Source organism: Elgaria multicarinata, chromosome 7 (genome assembly GCF_023053635.1).
Source record: "Elgaria multicarinata webbii isolate HBS135686 ecotype San Diego chromosome 7, rElgMul1.1.pri, whole genome shotgun sequence".
Taxonomy (NCBI): domain Eukaryota; kingdom Metazoa; phylum Chordata; class Lepidosauria; order Squamata; family Anguidae; genus Elgaria; species Elgaria multicarinata.
The window spans coordinates 103,923,442-103,936,287 of NC_086177.1; the positions used below are offsets into that span (position 1 = coordinate 103,923,442).

The 12,846-nt window shown below is 45.1% G+C and overlaps 1 protein-coding gene across 2 annotated transcripts in view; it reads right to left on the minus strand.

Annotated features, from left to right (window-relative positions):
* Positions 1 to 12,846, minus strand: part of ST3GAL1 (ST3 beta-galactoside alpha-2,3-sialyltransferase 1) — a 160,758-nt gene that overhangs the window by 55,373 nt on the left and 92,539 nt on the right. For both annotated transcript variants that reach the window (XM_063131161.1, XM_063131162.1), the window contains exon 3: positions 10,879 to 11,102. The gene's annotated coding sequence lies outside the window, so the exon portion shown is untranslated. The remainder of the gene's footprint in view (positions 1 to 10,878; positions 11,103 to 12,846) is intronic.

Consider the following 12,846-nt stretch of genomic DNA (forward strand, 5'->3'; position numbering starts at 1 on the left):
TGTATAATTTCTTTGACACTCCACAGCCACGGAGCCGGCTTTAGAGTGAGGTCTAACCCATGTTTGATCAGACTTGTTCTGAGTCTTCTGCCAACATTGCTCTAGTTAATGTTCCACTTGATTCATAGCCCACAGCACCCTGGGAAACCAGGGGCCTCTTTTGGCTCCACTCCATGAGAAGAACAATCGTGTCAACTGCCCGAGCCATTTATGCATTTCAGAAATCAACCAGTGCTTCTAGAAAATCACCTGTCGAGCTGACAGGAAAATCCATCAGAAAACCATCTGGATCAATCAGTCTCCTGGGCCAGGCCACCTTACTTGAAGCGTGCTATCATATCGCCTTTCAGTCTTCACTTCTCAAGGCTAAACATCCCCAGTTCCTTCCATCTTTCCCTGGAGGACTTCTAGTCCCCTGATTATCTCTGCTGACCTTCTCTGAACCTGTTCCAATTTTGAATGAAGGAGATGAGAGTATAACTAAGAAGAGCCCTGCTGGATCAGACCAAGGGTCCATCAAGTCCAGCATTCTCTACACACAGTGACCAACCAGTTGCCCATGGGAAACCCACAAGCAGGACATGTATGCAACAGCACCCCCCACCCATGTTCCCCAGCAAGTGGTGTACATAGGCATACTGCCATTGGGACTAGTAGCCATTGGTAGCCTTACTTTTCACGAATTTGTCTAACCCTTTTTCAAAGATGGTTTTCCTGAGCCATAAACACATGTGGTCTAAGACACACGTTACTTTAAAACACGTAGCAAACAGCTACATCATTCCTCTTTTTTATTCAAAGTAAAATGCAAGAATCTGGATCAGGAACCTGGAAGGGTGGGTAAGGGGCCTTTAACCCTCCCCCCGCCTCACACACACACTGCTGTCCCAAACCGGATTGGGGGCCCATGCCTGCAATTTATATAGGCCCCATTCAGAAGACACCTTAACCCACGGCTTTAACCACAGCGCCTAAGCCTTAGTCACTGTGGTTAAAGCCATGGTTTAAGGTGTCTTCTGAACACAAGCTGGCTTTTTGGCTCAACGACCATGGTTAAAGCCGTGGTTTATGGTGTCTTCTGAACGGGGGCCGTTGCCAAATAGTGAACCATTCAAGTAAATGATCTCTACTTGGCAATATATATTGCAGGCATGGGGAAGTGACTGAGACTACAGTGGGAGGGGGAGGGGTAAAGCCCCATAACCCACCATGCTAGGGTCCTGATCCATGCCAGGATCCATGTGCTTACTCAAGAGTAAGAAAGAAAAAGACACAGCTGCTCGTTGTCTGTTTAAAACAACGTGCATTTAACTTTGAAACAGAGGGGAAAGCAGGAGGAATGACCCCACTTCTAAATGGTACCTCTGTTTGCACGTCTCACCCCTCCATGCCGCTGCCACACCCTGCCGATTCTGATGTGAGGTTTTGCAAGGCCAAACACAGGCAGAAGTTGCTGTACTCCCTCTCGCACCTGGAGTCAGACTGGAGGGTTTCAATCCACCTTGACCCATCTGCCGTTTTCAGCGCAGGCTTGAACAGCATTGCCACGCCACGCCAGCTTGAGCTGGCAAGCAAGAAAACCCACAAACATCTGGCAATTAACCAAAGCCCTCCAAAGCAAACTTCACCAGCTGAGCCTTTGCTCAGCTTGGGGATAATCAATAAAAAAATAAAGGCGAGACGCACTCCATCCCAGGGTCTGTGTTGGCGCGTCTTCAACCGAAGACCATCTGTTTGCCAGACTGCCAGGCTCAAATAAACTAGCTTCAATGCTTCTCATGAGTCTCCTCTGCCCCCATGAGACAAAAGGGCCAGAGACGAAGCCTTCGCAAAAGCCGTTGGGAAATCCATCTGATTCTGCACCCCGCCGTGTGCTCCTCTGCTGATATGTTGCTTTGGGCTGCAATATAATTTGGGTAACTGCAGGCTTAGAGCAGCAGGGGAAATTCTCTGGTTCAGTGCATGCATATAAACACATGAAGTGGTCCTCAGAGCCCCGTCTTGCCTGACTATCAGCAGCTTCTGAAGGTGTTGGGGCAGAGGTATTTAAAAAAACAAACGAACTGGAGATGTCAGGAAATGAACTCAGAACTTTATGGATGGACTACACATGCAGGTACTGCCACTGAGCAATGGCGCCTCACAAAATTATCTTTAGAGCAGGGATACATAACAGGGGGAGGTCCAGGCCAATTTTTTGAGTACTCTTTAAAAAAACCAACTGTTGCCTAATTCGGGGCCAGGGGGCATGAAGGGTCACACTGTGGATGGTGGGGGCCCCATGCATCCTGTAGTCTTGTGTTGCCCACAGGGTGCATATGAGCCTCACCACTGTTGGGGCCTGTTGTTGTTGTTAATATATTATTATTATTATTATTATTATTATTATTATTATTATTATTAATATTTAATTTTTATATTACCCAATATAATAATAATAAAATATTGGGTAATATTTTTTATATTACCCAATAGCTGAGGCCAGTTCACAATTAAAACCATATAATACAGCAAGTCAGAATATAATAAAAACCTTTAAAAGTTTAAAAAGAAGAAGAAGAAGAAGAAGAAGAGGAAGAAGAAGAAGAAGAAGAAGAAGACCAAAATAAACCCAGCAGTACTTACAGCCCAGAGAAAGCCTATGTGAAAAGATATGTTTTCAGGATGCATTTAAAGGAGGTTATATTTTCCGTCTCCTGAACCGCACGAGGGAGGGTTTTCCAGTGGGTGGGTGCCATTGTAAGAAGGCCCACCGTCAAGGTTCTCCATGGCAACGTTCCCATGGGGCTGTACCTCTAAAGCAGAGGTAGGCTATGTATTAGGCACCCCTGTTTTAAGGGTATAGACCCATGGGCCACTCAGTGCAGCTGATGGCACTATGAGGACTCTCAAACCCACCAGGCCCATTCCAAATGCTTAACCCCTCTGACTGACATCTTCATAGGCCGAAAGTGTGAACACTTCGGCCAATTTCTTGGGAGTTTCTTATTAACTTATAGACTCAAGTTGCCCATCAGTGATGGACAGATAACAGGGACTATGTTGCAGGTAACCACTATACGTGCTAAGGAGAGAGAGAGAAGCACTTATCTATGCTTTCTGGTGGCTTGTTTTACTCCTCTCCAACTTCTCTTCTAACAGACTCTTGTTATCTGATCTCTTCTCAGATTCTTGGGTCATCTAACCACTTTTCTTGCCCTGGTGTTATAAAGTTCCATTAAAAACTCTCCATCAACGTGCAACCTGGATACTGAAATTGCACACGCAACTGCGAGAAGAGTTACAACCCAATCCTGGGCAGGGTTGGCGGGGAAGAGAAACACACATACCCCTACATATTAGGGGAAATAAGGAGACGCTGCAGTTACAGGTTGCAATGCATCTCAGCCTCCCTTGCACAAATATTTGGGGTACGCTATTTCATTAGAATTATTATTGCTTTCATTTTGGACTTTGGGGCCACTTAAAAACACACCAAGGGCCTCCTGGTGGTGCCCATAGCACAGTTTAAGGGCTACAGACATGGGCTACGACTTCTGTTTCAGCAGGACCAGAGAAAGGCAGCAACCTTTAAAGATGCTATATGTCTTCTCACTAACTAATGTTTAATGGGGGCGGGGGCATCTTCCAAACTGGGTAGAGGCTGAAGGGACAGCACCATTACTTCCATCCATTGACTCATCTCCTGCATGAGAAAAGATACGGGCAAAACTTTTCTCATGCCTTCTTCCCCCCCCCCCCCCCCGTGTCAAGATGAACAGAGCTCTCTTCACCTGCCAGGGCTCTCTTCACCTACTCCTCAGCTGTTTGCTCCCCATAGATGAACCGAGACAAAAGCAAATAGGTATGAGCAGATAATTGGAGTGTTCAGACAGACAGGGTGTTGTGGTTTATCCTGGGAAGGAGCATGGCTCCTAGATCAGGTTAAATGTAGGGGTGAGCAAACGAGAGATGCTCAAGACTGCCAGGATTCTCCAAATATTGTCTCACTGCTTCTCTTATGCCTGATTCCCGTTCGTGTTTGTGGTCGCTGCTTGTTCTGTGTGAATAGAAAAACTTGTGCAAATTGAGCAGCAATTCAAAGGAGACTTGCATAAGTTTCCCCAAACTGGCACACTTTACTTCCATATACTGAAGTGCAGCTGATTTGATCCACAGAGGAAATTTGCGCAAGTTGTACCGGGGACAGGGAACGAGATGAAATCAAGGCACATGTTTGATGATTTGCAAATATTTTCAGCAGACGTGTGCTCGCGCTTGCATTCAGAGCTTCAGATGGGGCGCGCTCACAAGTTTTGCAAACAAAAACAAAATTCTCCTACATCCCTAACGTCCAGAATTCTATTCCACCATAGTGGTAAACTAGAAGCCTTCTTCTGCTGTTGCTCCCCCAGTAACTAGTATGCAGTGGCATGATGTCTCTGGAAGGAGAGGTTCCCTTTAGCCACCCCAATAGATCTATTCCCCATGGATTTGTCTAATCTCCTCTTGAAGGCATCTAAAGTGGAAGTCATCATTATATCTTGTGCCCACCAATTCCCTAAATTGATCACACAGTGTATGATAAACCGTGTCTGTCTCTGTGTGTGTGTGTGTGTAAGAGAGATAATTAGTTCTGCTAGTGCACCAGATGGAAAGCTTCTGGTGGGGGGGGGGGGCAGTTGAGTCCCTAGGCTGCTAGTTGCCTATCCCCCACGTTACGCTCTTGCTCTACTCGTGGGAAGTGTTTTAAAGCAACAAGATTAGCATACATTAGAGAAGCAATAGGCTCGGCATTATCTGAAATAGGGAAAATATATCGAGAGTCACATTCAAAAGGGATTTGCACATTACAAAGCCCCCTGTGTGGCTTCTTGGCTGCGAACCCTAAAGCGCATTAAAAAAATGTTAATACTGAATTAGGTGGATGGTGATAACTGACGAATGGAGGAAAAGCACAGGAGAGGCAAAACAGTGCAGAAATACAGTCGGCCCCTTCGCCTGCTGCGATAGATGAGCATTTGTTTTTCTTTTAAAGCATGAAATATCAAAGCGTTCGGTCTTGGCTGTTTTCAGGGAAGGTTTCTTCCACCCGCATCCCCCAACCCAGCTCAAACAACATTTCAAAGGATCCTGCATCCATATATGCGCAGATTAGTGGAGAAAAGACTTTAATTAAAATGTAGCACAGAATGGAATTCCGGCATAATATAAACAAATGTATATTAAGCTAATGCGCTCCTTAAAGTTTGCAGAAGTGACAGACCCAAAAGAAGAAGAAAAAAGGAATATCCTGACCAAATTGGAAAGCAATGATATGCACCTTAGAAACTCTTGGCTTCATAAACCTAGCTCAGGCAAGGTGGAACTAGACAACTTGATTCGTGTTAAGAACAATGCAAAACAATGTGCTTTCTATATGAAAGCCAGTTGCCAGAAGTTAGTCACACTCTAGGAACAGAGGAACAAAAGAAGCTACAATATACTGAATCAGACCTCTTGTCTATCTGGCCCAGTATTGTTGACACCGAATGGTGTTTCAAGCAGGAGTTTTTTTCCAGCCCTACCTGGAGATACTGGGGATTGAACTTTGGATGTTCTGCATGCAAAATGGGTGCTCCACCACCGAGCCGTGACCCTTCCTGAAAATATTTGGAACACTGGAAGCTGCCTTACTCCATTGGTCCATCTAGCCCAGTATTGCTGACACTGACTGGCAGTGGCTGTCCAAGTTTAAAGCAGGGATTTTTCCAGCTGTACCTGAAGAGGCCAAAGACGGAACTTGGGACCGTCTAAAAACTTTTCTTTTTCCTAAAGCTTTTAGAGCTTGATTTTGATCTTACTTTTATACTGTTAGTTTTACTCTACCCTGTGCCTGTTTGGTGCATTCTCTTCCCCTTCTTATTGTTTTATTATGATTCTATTAGAATGTAAGCCTATGCGGCAGGGTTTTGCTATTTTATTGTTTTACTCTGTACAGCACCATGTACACTGATGGTGCTATATAAATAAAATAATAATAATAATGTATGTGTTGGTGAATTCAGCCACAGCCCCTTGCTTTATAGAATCATAGAATAGCAGAATTGGAAGGGGCCTACAAGGCCATTGAGTCCAACCCCCTGCTCAAGGCAGGAATCCACCCTAAAGCATCCCTGACAGATGGTTGTCCAGCTGCCTCTTGAATGCTTCTAGTGTGGGAGAGCCCACAACCTCCCTAGGTAACTGATTCCATTGTCGTACTGCTCTAACAGTCAGGAAGTTTTTCCTGATGTCCAGCTGGAATCTGGCTTCCTTTAACTTGAGCCCGTTATTCCGTGTCCTGCACTCTGGGAGGATCGAGAAGTGATCCTGGCCCTCCTCTGTGTGGCAACCTTTTAAGTATTGCAAGAGTGCTATCATGCCTCCCCTCAATCTTCTCTTCTCCAGGCTAAACATGCCCAGTTCTTTCAGTCTCTCTTCATAGGGCTTTGTTTCCAGACCCCTGATCATCCTGGTTGCCCTCCTCTGAACACGCTCCAGCTTGTCTGCATCCTTCTTGAATTGTGGTGCCCAGAACTGGACGCAATACTCTAGATGACGCCTAACCAGGGCCAAATAGAGAGGAACCAGTACCTCACATGATTTGGGAGCTATACTTCTATTAACGCAGGCCAAAATTAGTGTGACCGAGAAAAAGAAGCCAAAATTACAGTCCACGGTGACAGAATCTACACTACTGTTTTATAATGGTTTATAACAGTAGTGACAACTGTTTGGGCCGAGGACACATTCCATATACTATTTTCAAAGCGTTATATCCTGCTTGGTGTAGATCTGGACAGTATCAGGAATTATGCTGGGGACCAGAGAGAAAGCTTAAGAACATAGGTTTTATCCTGGTACTGAAATGTCTCGCTCAGGCATGGGGCGCACTGCACACTCCCCATCCCATAGTCCTGCCATTATTTCTTCATCAAGATTCCGTTTCCTCCCCCCCCCCCCCAAATGGTGTTATGACAGCTTTTTCGGTGCGTGCAGTTTCCTTGTGCTAGAAAGTGACTGTGATCCTGGAATGAGCTCCCCAGAGAGGTCCGCCTGGCGCCTACACTGTACTCCTTTCGTCGCCAGCTGAAGACCTTTTTATTCTCTCAGTATTTTAACACTTAATTTTTAACTTAAATTTAAATTTTACTTTTCTAACTTTGTATTTTAATCTTATATCAATTTTGCTGTGTGGTTTTATCCTGGTTGTGCTTTTTATACTGTATTTTTTTGTATTTGTGCTTTTAACCTGTTGGTTGTTTTATTATTTATTTATTTATTTATTTATTTATTTAATTACATTTATATACCGCCCCACAGCCGAAGCTCTCTGGGCGGTTTATAACATTTAAAAATAGTAAACATTAAAAGTATACAATTTAAAACACACACACACACACACACACATAAAAAACAGTATAAAAACAACAGTATCCATTTAAAAACAACAATTGTGGGGTCCATTAAAAACAAACTTAACGTTGTTAAATGCTGTTAAAATGCTGTTAAAAATGCCTGGGAGAAGAGAAAAGTCTTGACCTGGCGCCGAAAAGATAACAATGTTGGCGCCAGGCGAGCCTCATCGGGGAGATCATTCCACAGTCGGGGGGCCACCACTGAAAAGGCCCTCTCCCTTGTTGCCATCCTCCGAGCTTCCCTTGGAGTAGGCACTCGGAGGAGGACCTTAGATGTTGAGCGCAGTGTACGGGTAGGTTCATGTCGGGAGAGGCGTTCCATCAGGTATTGTGGTCCCAAGCCATGTAGGGCTTTATAGGTTAAGACCAGCACCTTGAATTGGGCTCGGAAACATATAGGCAGCCAATGCAAGCGGGCCAGAATCGGTGTTACATGCTCAAACCTCCCTGTTCCAGCTATCAATCTGGCCGCCGCATTTTGCACAAGCTGCAGCTTCCGGACCGTCTTCAAAGGCTGCCCCATGTAGAGGGCATTGCAGTAGTCTAATTTGGAGGTTACCAGAGTATGGACAACTGAAGCTAGGTTATCCCTGTCCAGATAGGGGCGTAGCTGGGCCACCAACCGAAGTTGGTAGAAAGCACTCCGTGCCACCGAGGCCACCTGAGCCTCAAGTGACAAAGATGGTTCTAGGAGAACCCCCAAGCTACGAACCTGCTCCTTCAGGGGGAGTGCAACCCCACCCAGAACCGGTTGAACACCCCCCATCCGATCAGAGGAACCACCCACCAGCAGCATCTCAGTCTTGTCTGGATTGAGCTCCAACTTTATTATGGTTTTAATTTTTGTGAACCGCCCAGAGAGCTTCGGCTATTGGTCGGTATAAAAATATAATAAATAAATAAATAAATAAATAAATAAATAACTATTATAGCTAGTGGGAGGGGCTTTAAACCTGGAGAACATGTTTGCCATTTCCCCACCGCCACCACCTCCTTCTCCCCCCCCCCATGTTTTTCTTCTCTTCTTTCCGTTCAATGATCTTTCACTCTAAGGATCTGTGGATACGAAATCTCCGACGTGTTTTTTTTTCTTAGTCTATTTTTCACTGCACGCTTACACAGCTGCACAATTGTGAAAAAACCACACCATTTATTTTTAAACCTGCATTCATGCACACCTGAGAAGGTGCGCAGGCAGTTAGCGGACTGAAAAAAAAATCAGCCCGAAAGGGCACCATACCCTCCCGTTTCTCCCACAAGAGTAGCACTACACTACGGCTCACGACATGTGCTGGTGCTACGAAGACAAATGATGTAACACCCCACGGCCTTTCAAACTCGGCCTACTTCTCCCGCAATTCGAACACTACGCGTCAAGGTGGGGAAATACTTGACCATTTTACAAATATGGCAGCTACATGTGTCCCTAGGATAGCAATTGCATTTCAAAAATAAAATAAAGTATCAGCACAGAAGAGCCTCACAACTGAAAAAAAAAGCTCCAGTGTAGATCCCGCCTTGCTGAATCAGATTAATTTTTTATTTATTTATTTATTTATTTATTTATTTATTTATTTATTCATTTATTCATTTATTGCATTTCTATACTGCCCAATAGCCAAAGCTCTCTGGGCGGTTTACAAATTTAAGACAATTCAAAACAGAACAATAGTATAAAACCATACTATAAAATACAATATAAAAGCACAACCAAGATAAAAAAAGCAGCAATGCAACCTCCCTTCATCCTAGAGGCCTTCAAGAGGCAGCTGGACAACCATCTGTCAGGGATGCTTTAGGGTGGATTCCTGCATTGAGCAGGGCGTTGGACCCAATGGCCTTATAGGCCCCTTCCAACTCTACTATTCTATGAAAAATACAAATTTAAAATACAAATTTAAAACAGCAAAGTTAGAATTAATTTATAGACTGTCCATCTAGTCTATAAAGGTCCATCTAGTCCAGCCAGATGCCTCCAGGAAGCCCACAAGCAAGCCTTAAAAGCCCTAGCCCTTCCCCCACTGTTCCCCCCTGCCCACCCAGAAAGAGATATGCAGAGGAATGAATGCGTCCTCTGCATCTGCAGGCAGCCCTACAGTATATACGAACAGCAAGCACAGTATTTGAGGATGGATTCTTATGCAGTCAAAACGGCATCAACCACACATAAAACGGGAGGCATCAGCAGAGTTGGAAGAACCCCAATGTTTGTCAGGAGCTAGTTTTACCAGATGAACATTTTGAGGATGGAGTTGGGGAGGGGGGGCACTGAGGACCTGTTTTAATGTTCTCTTGACCCTCTCCTCTTTCAACTCTTTAAAGTCATTCACCTTCGCAATCCGCAGTGCTGAAAAAGGCAACTTGTGCCAAAGACAACTTGCAAAAAAGAGCAAATGCTATTTTGGGCTGCCTCAATAGAAGTAGAGCTTCCAAATTGCATGAGTTACTAGTTCTCCTCTATTCGGCACTGCTTACGCCTCATCCTGAGTATTGCGTCCAGTTCTGGGCTCCACAATTCAAGAAGGACAAAGACAAGCTGGAGCATGTTCAGAGGAGGGCAACCAGGATGATCAGGGGTCTGGAAACAAAGCCCTATGAAGAGAGACTGAAACAACTGGGCATGTTGAGCCTTGAGAAGAGAAGGCTGAGGGGAGACATGACAGGCAACTCCGCACTTGCGTTCCTTCCCATGCAGATTCATATCTTATGTGAACCACTCAGAGAGCTTCAGCTATGGGGTGGTATACAAATGCAAATAATAATAATAATAATAATAAGCGGAAGCCCAAGGCTTCTTGACCACTGTCAAGATGGGGCACAGGGAAAACTTCCTGACTGTTAGAGCAGTACGACAATGGAACTAATTACCCAGAAGTACCAAAAAATAAACAAACCACTAAACTCCAACTGAAAAAGAAACGTAAGGGTGGGTAGAGGTGGGGAATCCAATGACGATGGAGTGTGTTCAGCGGCCCCATAATGCTGGCTGCTTGTAGGTCTGTTTGTGTTGCGTGTGTTGCAGAACTCAGAAAAATGGAGGGTGGGGAGGAGGGATAGAATACATCATCCTCAAAGAGGGGAGGGCTGGCTGGAACCCTGACCATGAGCGCTCCATGCGGCAACATTTTGTTGCAGGTTCCCTTTGTCCTGATTAACAACCATCGATAGATCTATCCTTCACGGACTGGTTTCCTTCATGGCTGCTGTCCTCCCCGCTGCCCTCCCCGGACCGGGCTCTTGAACAGCGAGTTGGTGTCACAGAAGCTAAGTACTATTGCTAGGTATTTCCTTTCTTTGCCTTTTGCAATCTCTGCCCACAGAAGGAAAAGCTCCTTTCACAGTCAACAGCTCAACAGCCCCCCTCTCTCCCTTTCTACAGGAGAGAGATTCCAGGAAGGAGGCTCCATTACCAAACCTGCGTCCAACTTTGCATTGTGAGAACACAAAAGGAGCTATTTACCTTGCCAGCTTCTTTCACTTGGCTGCTTCACTGAACAATAGGTGTACTGTTGATAGATATATTTTTTTCTCCTGTCACGGCAGGTCACCACTACTTCACCTTGGGTATTTTGTGGGGTCTTTTTTTTTTTGCAGCCGTTGCTCTCCTATTCCACCTTATTCTCCAGCGAAACTGCGGTTCTTCAGCAGAAGTGACGTAGGCACAGATTCAAGATCTTCACATATCTATAGGGAAAGAGAAACACAAAAATGAGTTTTATTATTTATTTATTTTATTTTATTTATTTATTTATTGCATTTCTATACCACCCAATAGCTGACACTCTCTGGGCAGTTCACAAAAATTAAGACCATTCAAAGTATAAAACCACAGTATAAAACCATAATATGAAATACAATATAAAAGCACAACCAGGATAAAATCAGCAGCAGTACAGAAATAGAAATTTAAAACAGCAAATTTAAAATTACTTCATAGACTGTTAAAATACTGGGAGAATAAAAAGTTGGACTCAAGACCTGAAATCCTGACAATCTCTGTGTGTGTGTGTGTGTGTGTGTGTGTGAAAACTTCTACTCCTGGTTGACCATGAAGATAAGCTTCAAAATCTGTGTAGCCAAGGACTGGTAAAATTTCAAATGCTGGGGGAAAAGGTGGCTGAGGTGGGGATAATATTTCTGTGGGTCTGGGCTTCTTTGCCAAGCAACTCCACACATGCTCCCATCAGGAGACAAAATAAATTACACAGATACACGATTTGTTTGCTTTTTAACAGAACTTACACAGGTCATGCATTGGTGAAGAATGTGGGTTAGGCTGGCAGGCAGGGAAGAATGCCAAATGGCTATTTGAGGTGCTGTGGCATATTGTGTGCCTTTTGTATGTTCCCACGGAATTGTGGCCTACTCACAGACCTGGCTCCCCCTCCCCCCTTTGCTATGAAGCGAATGCCTTCATGGCTCAAGGTTTCAATGACTCCTCCCTCACCTTTCAGAGAACATTAGTTCAATCTCAGGGATGCCACCTTGGGATAGGTCTTATAGCCCCACTGGGTGACCACCCTGGTCTCCAGGAACACAGTAAGCTGATTTATACAGACCATGAGTCCAACTAGGCCAGTATTGTCAAAATGGACTGGCAGTGACGCTCCAAGATTTTAGGTAGTTTTTCCTGCCCTATCTGGAAATGCCAGGAATTGAACTTGGAACCTTTAGAATGCAACACTTGTCATCTACTGCTAAGCTTATGGCCATGACTGTTGGCCTGGCAATAGAACCTGACACAACTCTACCATCAGCTATGGCCCCGTTCAGAAGACATCTCAAACCATGGCTTTAACCATGGTGGGTAAGCCAGAAAGCCGGGCTGAGTTCAGAAGACACTTTAAATCATGGCTTTAACAACGGCAACTAAGGCAAAAAGCTTTATTCACCATGGTTAAGGCCATGGTTTAAGGTGTTTTCTGAACATGGCCCGGCTTTCTGGCTTAACCACTATGGTAAAAGCCGTGGTTTAAGGTATTTTCTGAATGGGGCCATTGTCGGCTTCACCACCAGGGCCACCCCAAGACATTTTGCAGCCTGGGGTGAAGGACATGATCTCCCCCCTCCCCAATTCCATGTACATCAAATCTTATTTCAACTGTAGCAACGGGAAAGCACCATAAAACCACACCTGAAGCCAGCAGGCTAGCATAGCAAGGGGGCAGGGCAGGCTATGAAACACACAAAGATCTTCCCTCAAACATGTCCCTGCCACCTCCTGCCCCCCACCCCGCCCCACCCCACCCCACCATCCCAGGACAGTTGCCTCCCACTGCCTAATGATAGGGTCCAGCCCCCAGCCCCTGCATCCATTGTGGTGCAGTTGGGCTGTGTAACAATTGTTGTGCCAAGTGGCCACAAGAGGGGGAAAGATGGTGTCTCCCCACCCTTGCCACTTTTTACCACTGGGGGACTGTGATACAAC